Source organism: Triticum dicoccoides, chromosome 5B, assembly GCF_002162155.2.
Source record: "Triticum dicoccoides isolate Atlit2015 ecotype Zavitan chromosome 5B, WEW_v2.0, whole genome shotgun sequence".
In the NCBI taxonomy this organism is placed as follows: Eukaryota; Viridiplantae; Streptophyta; class Magnoliopsida; order Poales; family Poaceae; genus Triticum; species Triticum dicoccoides.
This window is the reverse complement of record NC_041389.1, coordinates 230,981,466-230,993,054: the sequence shown is the minus strand read 5'-3', so window position 1 is coordinate 230,993,054 and position 11,589 is coordinate 230,981,466.

The window sequence follows — 11,589 nt, the reverse complement described above, 5'->3', positions numbered from 1 at the left end:
ATGTTGCATCTAGGGCACCGGATGAGGGGGAGAGGCGCGATGTCTTTTGGTGCGGCGAGCGAGACGGCAATAATTGATGATGAGAAGACGCCATGTACAGAGCTGAAAGGGAGAAGGAGATCGAGGCAATGGAGATCCAGAAAAATGAAGAGATGGGAACAACTTAGAACAGTGGAAAGGGAGGGGCAGCGGAGGAGAGGGGGCGAGGAGGAAAATCGGGGTGTGGTGGTGGAGTAAAGGGGGCAGGATGGGGTAGGTGCAACACCAGCATTGATTGACATGGTGTGATGTCATTTGCAGGTATCGTACGTGTGCAGGCCGCTCAATACATCAAACAATTTTTTTATATGCCAATCCTATGTTGGGGGATACAAATAGTGGACGACTACTGATGGATAGCCGATGGTGGGATATGAGGGAGGGCGTTAGCAGGTTCTCCATCGTATTTTCCAGTCGCCTCTGTCCTTTTCTATTTCTGTCTTTGCGCGGGGATGCGGCTACAGGCCCGTTAGGCCCAATTTAACGCGATGCTAAAAAAAGTGACTGAAGCAGCGGCCCAATACGGTTATAGATCGTTAATTGTGAGCGAAGCCAAATTGCATGCGATTCACACCAAATCTAATGAACAAAAATGCTCAAAAGTGACGATCGAACGGCTAGAGACGTTGATGGCCTGATAGGGCAGGAAAAGTGCTTAGTTATAATGTATCTAAATTGCAAGTAGTATCAAGTGTTGCTTCCTACCTTGGATACTTATGCATCATGCCTAACTGATATATGCTTCAAGCAGTTCTGTGCTAGCATCAAGGCAGATAAGTGTTGGCGAGACATGTATATATGGCGGTGTCTAGTGCAAGCACTAACAAGCGCGAAGACACTTGGATCCATCTCACAATGAAGACGACCACACCCTAGACAATAATCAATTTACACCTTTGCCACTTGATAGAGGCGGGGTGTCCCGATGTTTCGATGATATGATAACTATCGATTTGGTGGAGTCGACTTTGACGATCCGACTACAAACATGCACGACGTTGCGCCAAATCGATAACCAATCTCCCGAGGTTACTGACGATACTGGAAGCACGATCAGCCTGACCACGAAGGTCTATTCCTGCAAGCAATCGAAGATCAAGCAAGAATATGATAATGCAATCTAAATATTGTGAATATAGATGAAGTATTGATAAAGGTGGGGATCCGAAAGCGGTTTTGGTCTGGTTGTTGGACACAAAAGAAGTACACGAAGTTGCAATGACTAACTTTCAACTAAATAAAACCCAAGGGAAAAGCTACTAGATGGATCTATTTATATAGGAGCAAGGGGTGACGGCCAAGGAGGTGGTAGGATGTCTCAAGGCAGCCTAAAATCAACCCTAGGTCGTACAAGGCCAATGGGCCCAAGTGGAGGTGATGTAACACCTTTGGACTTGTAGTTTGACTCGGATTCTGCTGCAGCATGAGATTGTTTCGTCCATAACTCAACGTTCCGGACGAATTTGAAGGTAATCCAATTGGATTGGAAAGTGCACGAAATCTACTTTCCAACAAAAAAAGAATCACCCAATTCGGAGTCCGAATGAAAAAGTTATTGACGTTTTGAGTCAGGTATGTCTGTGTAGTCCGAATCTGAGTCCAAAACGTGAGAGACTTGGACTCTATCTTCTCTTGAACTTTTTGAATAGCAAGTAAACATCTCTTTCTCCCTTATCTTCATATGTGGATTGTACAAATGTCTCATACACCAGCAATTAGACATGGCACAAAAGTTTGTGAAGTGTTTTTGTCCTGGATGACATAAATAAATTATTGCATAGTTTGCATTAGAAATCACCTCACAAATATACATGTATGCAATATTTTTGGTCGTATCCAAGGTAGTCATGTCCTCATCATCCTACCCTTCTTGAAAACAAAGCCGTCCTTGGCGTTGCTTAATCTGAAATGTGGTTAATAAAAGAGACAAGGTGTACATGTTGTATATGTATATGTCATCCATCTTTACTTTCCTTAATTTTTGCACATATGACACATGTATGCATGAGTAAATTTCATAATTCACAAAATGTAAAACCAAAATATTATCACAAGTATTAGAAGGCATGAAAATATTGCAACTCAATTTGCACATATAAGTGAAGCTCTTATTCATATCAAAAGATTGACAATGTTCATCATTAAACCATCTCAATATTGGTGAATAAATCTTATTTGCATCAAATTTACATGCTACCACATGCTTAAATAAGCAAACATGCAATAAGTCATTTGACACAAAATCATCACAAAGATTAAATGTCATATCAAAATGATTAAACATGGATTCTTTTGCATCAACAACTAATTCAATGGGTGCACTCGACATTATTGATATTGCATTTGTTTGATCACATGCCAAAGTCAAATCATCAACATAGTCCTCTAAAATAGGTGGTGTGATCAAAGTAGTGGGTAGGTCATCACATGGTGAACTTAAATTGACAAGGTATTCATCATACTCATGTGGAGGTGGAAGATCAATACCTTTGTCATTACCTTTTATTATAAACTCAGATGATGTAGACACTTACGATGGTGATGTGTTACATGGTGGAGATGATGTAGCCCTCACAACAACGGATGTGGTTGTCATAGTATGTCTAGTAGTTGAAGGAACAATCGTATCAACTCTTGGAATGTGCACCGTGCGCTTGTTCTCCTCGTGGGCAATTCATCATTTTATTTTCTGTCCAGCTTTGCAAGCAAGACGAAACAAATGGTCCATAGGATAACACTCTTCATGAATTAGTATCTCTTGAATATCATGGATTAATCCTCCCCAAAATCTATCCATAAAATCATCTTCACTTTCTTCTAAAGAGGAATGCAACAAGGTAGTTTGTAAATCATCATAATATTTCGTTACAGTGTCACTACCTTGTTTTAAATGTTGCAACTTTTTAATCATGTCACGAGTATAATAAGCGAGGACGAATGTATGTTGCATGACAAGTTTCAAATCATCCCAAGTAGTAGGTATATAATCAGGGTGTAACCAACAATATTCACTCCACCAAACCAAAGCATAACCAGTGAAAGAACCAACCACAACTTTAACTTTTTTATGCTCATCAAAATCATGGGAAGCAAATATTTTTTTATGTCAAACTCCCATTCAATATATAAAGCAGGTCTGAAACGGCCATTAAATGGTGGTATAGATACATCAACCTGATCATGTGCATTTGGATGTTTGTGCACCTCTCGTGACGGTTGTGGTACTTGCAAAGGTGGTGGCACATCTCCCGCGATCGACAAAGCCCATGGATTGACTCTGGATCCTGTCATGATTAGTAGAAACAAGAAACAAAATCCAAAAAAAAATGTTCCTATGGACTACTTGGAAATGGTGGTAAAACGCTCACAGTATAGCAAATCTCAATATCTTACAAGTTCTTACCATGCAGCAGGTGGTGACCGGCAACCAGCGGTGTCAAATAACTCTGAAGATTGAGTAAAGCGATTGCCAGGGGAAAGTGCGTATACACGGTGTAGAAATATGTGGAGCTTGGAAGGCTTAAGTATATGGTAGCAAAAGATTAGCAATAATCAATTCAGAGATGCAATGTTGAAGAAACGCTCAACGACGGTACTGTGCTGGTCTTAGGCTAGACCGTACTAGAGACGCGAGCCTAGAACACTAATGAGGTTACGACGTATCACAACTAGCATTAATAAAGGATATTAAGTAGCTCTGGACAGCAAGATATAAGTGAAGATCACAATAGCAGTAAAGATAATGATGAGAAACAACGACGAACCATGATATGCCAACAAATTTCTCTAACTTTTCTCTGGAAAAGTTTGTGCCAATTTTCAAGAATGGCACTGACTCAAGCTTTCAAAGCAAAAAGAATCACTCAATTCCGAGTTGATACGAGCAGTCAAAAAAATCTAAATTGGCCTGAAAAACTGGAATATGTTGTGTTCGCGAACTTCGGAGGGCAAACATACCTATTTAGAAACCGATTTTGAGGTGCCAAATATTGAACTAGTTTTGGCAACTATTTAGATGCGGCTCGTCGCTAGTTTTAATTTGAGTACTCGCAGAGCCAAAACGGACTTCGTATGAGGAAATTATGCCTGTTTTACTGAACAGTGTAAAAAACAGATTCCAATCCGAGTTCAGCTACCAGATTGAGTCTAGATAGATCCGAATTTTGTTTTTTTCTTCTTTTTTTTCCTCACACTTTTTTTACTTTTCTCTCTCTTTTTTTCCTCTGTTTTTTCTCTCTCTCTCCCTCTTTCCAAAACAAACTAGATAAGATGCAGATTGGATCAAACGAAGATGTAAACAATCTCAACTATGATTATGGCAATGAACGGTGGGTAGCACGTGGTGGAAATTGATGGATGGGTGGTGGACAAGAAGGGATAATTATGCGCCGGCGGCTTGACTAATGTGAACAAAACTTGAAACTCTAAACAAACTAGGCACTAAGACCAGCAACTCGACACGACGATGCAACCGATAATTCAACTATGCAAGCAATGAAAAGAAAATTGCAAAGGCTCAGACTGACTTGGACAAAGGATGAATAGATCTTACTATTTTGTGGCTTTTTCTTGGACAATAAGTAAGAAAATAAATCTAATCTAGAAAAAACTGGAAATTCTCACCGAGCAACCTGAAAACTGATACAACTTGATAGAGGCAAAGGTGTCTTGTCTTTTGATGAGATGGTGGCTATCATTTTTTATGGAGTAGACTTTTACGATCCGACTATGAACGTGCGACGACGCCGCGCCTTAGCAATCGCTAAACCAACTCCGCGAGATTATTGACCACGCCGGAGCATGATCAACCTGACCACGAGGGTCTATTTCCTACAAGCAAACGAAGAATAAGCAAGAAACTAAGATTGCAATCTGGATACTGCAAATAAAAGAGGAACACTTTATTGATCAAGTGGGGTTCTGTGACGTCTTGGTCTGGTCGTTGAACACAAACGAAGTATGCGAAGTTGCAGCTATGGCGAACTTTTAATCTAAACAAAACCCAAAGTCTAAACAATGGCCCAGCTGTATATATGGAGGAAGAGGGGGGAATTTCGTGGCCCTTGGAGGAGGGGTCCGAAACCAACCCTAACTCTTGTTTCCCCACACATACGGACTCTAAAAAACAACCTATACTCAAGTATTTCGAAATTACATGGGGCTGGCCCAATAATAAGGTGACGCAGCACCTAGAATAGCCTCTGGACGAGATTTATGAAGTGGCATCTTGTATATTTCGTGCAAGGCTTCATGAACTCATTATGGTGGTTTCAAAGTCCTAAAATCATCACTTGTAACTCCGTTCTTGTTCCCCTTGCGCATGCCATCATCTCCATGCTTGAACTTGCTCCAAGGTTCATCTTTCTTGTCCCAGCTAGGCCCTTCATTTGTAAGCAAAACAAATGTATCCAATTTAGGCGGCATCATATTCTCATGAACATTAAAATCGTTACTAAGAAACGAAAGTACCTGGTAATTCAATTGACGTGCGCAAGCTCTAATAATTGGTCCAATATGTATAGTAGCAGGGGTTGTGGGTGTAACAATGATATTGATGTCCTCATCATCTCTAGTCTTTAGGAAACATATAGTATGACTTGGGAAGCACTATACTATTGGCGGCTTGAAGGAATTATATTGTATGAATGGACGAAGAATGAAAAAAAAGAACTTAGCCTACCATTGACGACTTGAAGCACATATATTGTATGAAAGGACGAAGGCCGAAAACAAATTGCTGTTATGTTAGAAGCAAATGAGTTTTGCGATGGAAACCATTCACTTGGTGGATGGAAGCAAAAAAAAATTCTAGGGTTGAAAACCTAACAAAAGATACAAGGAATCCACATCTTCTCATGTGAAAAAAAATCTTGGATGCAAGATTTTGTTTCATTGAAGTAAAGTTCTTGGACAATCGTTTTTGGTCAAATCAAACTTTGATTTCAAAAGAAGCAAACTGTGCGTCAATGGAAGCAATTTTTTGTTGTGTTGGAAACAGAAATAAGGTTGAGTGAATTTTACTAGAATGACTTTTTTCCAAAAATAAAAAAAGGAACAAAATTTGATTAGCTAGTATCCAAATTTAATTGAGCGATCAAAGCAGACGCAGCATGGTCAACTCGGTTTTGAGAAGCAACTACCCCAAAAGTGAATTGCAAGACACATGTTTCAGAGAGGTTACAGGAAGCACTCAATAAAATGGGAGTGTTACGTACGTACAGAACCTACCAAATAAGAAGCTCCCTCTTGAACATGATCCAGCGTCGATTAGCCACTAATCCTACGACCGTGCACTAGCCTGATGGGATGCTAGGAATCAGTAGTCTGATTCCTAGTGGTTCCTACGTACTAGCCCATCCAAAGACTAAGAAAGTACGGGGCATTTGGTGTTTTTTCTTTTTGTAAAAAGACAGGGGGAGAAGATTTAATCTGGTCGTTGGATGGAGAATGGCCGCAGCGGAGCACGGATGGGAGCATTGCCCGCGGAGCAGGCAAGCCCCGTCCCCTCGCAACCAGTCGAGCCCTACCCGCTAACTGAGAGTAAAGTCTGTTTTAAACCCTGAACTCGTACGCTTCGTCGATTTTGAACCCCAACCTCCAAATCCCGGAAATCTGTACCCTCAACTCTCTAATCCCAGTCATTTTCGTCCTTAACTCCGTCTGATGAGAGGATTAGCTGACGTGGCAGTGCGGTAGGCCAGGTTTGCTCTCTAATTGGTCCACGTTGGTTACCCCCCTCTCTCCCAGCTCTCTGTTTTTGTTTTACAAGAACGCCGCAAACCACCATGTCTTTGTCCTCCGCTGATTCATCGTATTCTCGCGGCGGTGGGCTTCGAAGGAGAGGCGGGGTAGCAAGGTCTCCTGTGCCCTATCGCGAGCACGCCATGGATTACGAGCCGACAGTGATTTGCAGTCGATGCGGCAGGAAGGCGCCGCGGTGGATATCCTGGAGTCCGGCGAACCCTGGTAGGAGATATTATTCCTGCGTTGATTCTCATGTAAGCATGATTCCCCACTTGTCCTCCTCCTTCTCTCTGTTATTTGTCTGAATTTCTGATTTCTCTATCATGACCTGAGCAGCACGGCTTCATCGACTGGCATGACACCCCCACGACGCCATTTCTTCGTCAATTGCTAGGAGATCTACGGGACAAAGTGTGGAGGCTGGAGGATGAGCTTGCTGGGCAGTCACCAGAAGGAGAAGTTGTTCTTTTGAGAGAGGAATTGGAGAAGAAAAATGCTTTAGTTGCAGAAATGGGAGCTAGATGTGATAGCAAACATGAGATGGAGATGTATAAGTCTCTGTTTTATGGCATGGTGCTCTTTGTTGCTGGTTTAGTTGCAGGGTTCTTTCTTTTTCAGTAGTTCTTCTCATAGGATCTGTTGATGTATTTGGGTGATTTTCCAATGTAATGGATCTGTTGATGTTTGAAATGAAAATGAAAGTGTTCATGTTTGGCAACATTTGGTGTGAAATTTAAATTGTGAATGTGGTTGCAAATGGAAATGGCAGATGACAATGCCTACAAAAGGGCTTTTGGCAGCATGTCTATACATTTTGGCATATGTATAGTGCTTTTGGCAGCATGTATATAACATATGCTATTAACTAGTTACGACTCATCTACTAGTCGATGACTAGTTAGGACTCATCGACTAGTCGACGACTAGTTAGGAATCATGGACAAGTCGACGACTAGGTAGGAATAGTCGACTAGTCGACGACTAGGTAGGACTAATCGACTAGTCGACGACTAGTTAGGAATCATCAACTAGTCGACGACTAGGTAGGACTCATCGACTAGTCGATGACTAATTAGGACTCATCGACTAGTCTACGACAAGAGGTTTATATGGTTAAATGCAAATTGAATTGGCAATGCAATAGTATGAAATTGGCAGCACATATATAGCTCGAGAACTAGTTCATAATGCCAGCATCACACGGTTCAAAAGTGACAGCGAAAGGTAAGCATGAACATGAGTACAGAATAGCATGCTCAACATATTACAAAAGTGACAGCCAGACCATAGGTTCATAATAGTTGTTGCCATTACCACAATTACTGAAGATGTAATCCAGTAACTGGAAAACATCTTTAGAAATTGCCACTAGCATTAAAGTAGCTTGAGAACCCTCCACTTGTTCCTCTCCCTGTTCCTCTCCCTGAGCCTCTCCCTGTTCCTCTCCCTGAGCCTCTCCCAGGATTAGAGCAAGTTGCCACTCTAGGAGCTCTGAAACTTGATGTTGCAGCATGAGAACCTGATGTGCCAGCATGAAAACTTGTTGCTGTAGTTCTTGAAGGCTGAGCTTGACTGGTTGTTGCTGCTGGAGCATTAGTTCTTGGAGCTTTAGACCTTCTTGGAGCTGAAGATTTTGGCCCATCAGTCTGAGCTTGCTGCAAACAAAAGAGATGAATGAACAGAGCAAAGTAAGTATGTATTTGTGCAAAACTAAGCATAGATCAAAAGTAAGAAAAGCAAAGCAATGATCATATTAGCACCTCTGTTTCCCTTTGCTTCCTCCCTCTTTTTCCAAGATATACTTTAGTTTTCTGGGTTCTATCCCCATTCTTTTTACAACCACTTTTGTTGTGTCCCTTACTTGCACAAGATCCACAAGTAATCTGTATGCCATGCTTGCTCATTTTCTTCCCCTTTGGAGCTTCACCCTCTTCTCTTCTTCTGTCATTATTTTTCTTCCTTGCTCCTGGCATGGCAACGTATCCAGGTGCAACTGGCCTAGGGTTTTGAGACACAGGCCAGTTCTCTTCTTCTAGAACAGGCTGGAGACAATGCTCATAAATTTTATTGAAAGTCTCAATCCAGTAGCACTTGTCTATGTAGTCATCTATCTTTCTTCCACTCTTGTATATAGCTGCAATAGCATGACAACAAGGGAGGCCTGTCAGTTGAAAGTAACCACAAGTACAAATCCTTTTATCAAGATTTACTGTGTACTTCTTCTTTCTACCCTTCATGTGCTGCACCTCAAATCCCTCTTTGCCATTCCAGAGCACCTCAATGTATTGTGTCAATCTAATGCTGACCTGGAGTTTCTTGAAAATATTTGGGCAAATTTTGCCCTTCCATGTTGCTGATTTGGCTCTCTGCTCTTGCAACCTAACAAGCATTTTCTTTCTTATCATCTCTTGCTGTGAAATTATTGGATAGAATCTTGATTCTATAATGGCATTGTTAAATGACTCACAAAGATTATTGTCTACTGACTCACAGTTAGCTCCTGTAGGGAAAAATGCCCTAGCCCAATGAACTGGTTCTGTCCTCATGATATCCTTTGCACCATCAGGAGTTAGCTGAGCAAGCCTTGCCTTGTTGTAGTTAAAATCCTCTTTGTCTGCAGCTTTGGCAATTGCCCAAAATCTCTTTTGGTACTCATGGTCCTTGTATTTCTTCCTCCAATTGGCATATATATGCCTGGCACACATCCTGTGCTCTGCCTTGGGCAAATAGTCCCTCATGCTGTTAATCAAGCCCTGAAAATAGTGAGACATGCCATATTTTAGAAAAGGAAGTAAGTTTTGCATTTGAGAAAAGCAAGTAAAATTTGCATTGTCCTAATTCATTAATATTACATTACAGAGTAGAAAAGCTCCTAATTTTACCTTCTGCTGATTAGAAATGAAAACCCATCCTGCTCCTTGGTCATTAATATCCAAGTCTTTGATTAACAGAGCAATAAACCACTTCCAGCTATCATTTGTCTCTTTCTCCACCACAGCCCAAGCCACTGGGTACATTTGATTATTGGCATCCCTTGCAATTGCAGCCAGCAATTCACCTTGACAAGCTCCCTTGAAAAAGCAGCCATCTAGTCCAACGACTTTTCTGCACCCTGCTTTAAAACCTTTCTTCATAGCATCAAAACAGACATAGTATTGCTGAAAAATGTTCTTCTGCAGGTCAGTTGGATCTAGTGTAATGGCCACTATATTGCCAGGGTTGCTCCTGAGCAGTTCTAGTTGGTAGTCAAACACTTTTGTATACTCATTTTTCATGCCACACATGAGTTTATCAAGTACATTTTTTTGCTGCCTTGCATTTTGAAACTGACACATCTGCAAACATATCTTTGAGCACTGTGGCTTTTATGCTATCAATTTTCCACATTGGATTTGCTAGGATAATGTGTTCATACCTATTTGCAATCACCTTGGCACTAACAAGTTTATTTTCCCTGTTCTGTGCACACTGGTGCTCATCTTCATAGGTAATTACTTGAAACCTAGAACATCTACTTGTCTTGGCACCATACAACATCCAGGGACAACCAGGCCAGCCACATTTTGCTCTCACCCTCTGCTCCTCAGATTTTACAAATGATATGCTCCTTTTAGTAGCAAGTCCATACCTCTTCAGTGCTTTCACTAATTGGTTCTTGCTTTTAAAAACCATTCCCAAGCAAAAATGTGGAATTTCTGTATCTGGGTTGAACCTAACATACCTGCTCTTCCTCCTAACCATCTGACCATCTTCATCTTCATCATAACTATAATCCTCATCAGAGGACTCAAACTCTAGGTCCTGTGCAGCTTCTTCCACATTAGCAATTAGCTTTATAGGAACTGGACCTGTTGACTCCTTTGAGAACTAAATTTCTGAAGCTTTCATCTTCTTCTTGAATTTCCTGGCATGTTTCCTCAACTCTACTACCTCTGGTTCCTCTCCACTGTCATCAGTATGTGCCACATAATCAGGATCATCAGAATCTTCAGAGTCTGAAGCATCTTCTGCAGCTTCTGGAATTGTAGCTACAGTTTGGCTAGCAACAAAAGGCTGAGAAGGATTCATTATTTGAGAACCTTGGGATAGTTCATCAACTCTCAAGTTTTTCTTCACAGGGCTGGTTATCACTTGAGTAACCACACCACCCTCATTAGGAACTAATATATTTTCCAAAATGTCTGACTCTGCTACTGCATCTACTTGCTGAACATTTGTTTGAAAAAAGTCTTCTTCTTCTGCAGTGATAACTGCATCTGGTTCTTCCTCACTGCCATTGTTCACCATGTCATTCAGCTCATCTTCTTCAAAATCAGAGCCACTATCTTCTTCCTCTAGTTCATCTTGCTCACCATTGTACTCCACATACACATCAGCAACCCCTCCATCTGTACTCTGACATCTTCATGCAACCTTCATCAGTGTATAAAAACAATAGTCCATTAACCAACTCTCTCCCTGGCATAAGAAAATACAACTTCATGCTCTCTTTAACTGTTATATGATCTGCTAAAAATCCTCTGAGCTCTGGCAGTGACAACTTATCCCTCTCTAACACTGACATTGCACTATCCCCCCCAACATAATCAAGAGTTGGCCCAATATGAATGAACTCCCCTCCATAGTGAAACCTGACATTGAGCACCTCTGCTGGATCCATGAATTGATTGTAAAAAAACCTACAGAAGCACATATCTTCAATCAGTTTACATACATTCAGTGCAATATTTACTTTCACACAAAACTTGCAATCAAAAACCTACATTCAGTGTAATACAACGTGTTACTACTGCAGAAATCTTCAGT